A 1042-nucleotide genomic window follows, 5' to 3' on the forward strand; every position below is an offset into this window, starting at 1 on the left:
GAGTCCATGTTGACTCATAACAACCCTATAGGACAGGGTAGGACTGCCCCAGTTGGTTTTCATGACCGTAACTCTTTATGGGAATAGAAAGCCATATCTTCCTCTCACAACGCTGACATTTTCACCTAAAATTTATGCAAATCATTTCATAATTGTACTTTCCTGGGTAATTGGAAATTTATAAGGTGGTACTGAAAACAAAACAGAATTGCACTTGACAGAGCAAAGCTTTCATAGTATACATTTTTCCCATTAGGCAAGCATCCAGCAATTCGCTCTGATTTAGTGAACCCAGTGGTATCACCTGGGAAGGCTCTCTTTGGTTACAATGATTTTATTCATAAGAGCAGTTTCCCTTGAACCTTGTGTTTTGTTTTGTTTTGGTTTGTTCTGATGGCCAGTTTAAGAGAACAGAGTGTGCTGTGAAATTTTATTTCCTGCTCAGGAAAAATGCTGCAGAATTGGTTGGGTTGTTGAACACATTTTACCAGGACAGCAATATGGGAGAGAAACTGTATAAGATAGGTTTTCTTGCTTCAAAAAGGTGATAGTTGGTTGATGAAAATCCTCGTTCTGGACTTCTGTCAAATTCCCGAATGGACAAAAAATGTCAACTCTGTAGTGCATTTGTAGTTCCTTCCACCAGGTCAGACTGTTAATCAAGCTTTCTATTTAGAGGTTCTTAATAGATCACATAACAATGGGCAACAAAAAAAGACCCGAGAGTGGTTTTGCCATGAGGACAAAGCATGTGTGCAGCAGCGATCTCAGTGGGCCAGTTTTGGTAAAACAAACAAACAGCATGCCTCTCTTGCCCTACCCACCTTACTCACTTGCCCTCACTCTGTGAGACATCTTTTTGTTTCTGTGAATGAAGAGACATGAAAGCACAATGATTTGATGATGCAGAAGAGGTGAAAAAAGAATGAGGGGGTACTATCAGTCATCCAAACAGAGTCATTTGAAAAATGCTTACAAGAATGGAATCACAGATTTGAGAAATGAATTAACTGTACTAGAGAGTACTTTGAAGGTGACAAGG

The sequence above is a fragment of the Echinops telfairi genome, unplaced genomic scaffold (assembly GCF_000313985.2).
Source record: "Echinops telfairi isolate 266 unplaced genomic scaffold, ASM31398v2 ScPeMD7_60;HRSCAF=208, whole genome shotgun sequence".
In the NCBI taxonomy this organism is placed as follows: Eukaryota; Metazoa; Chordata; class Mammalia; order Afrosoricida; family Tenrecidae; genus Echinops; species Echinops telfairi.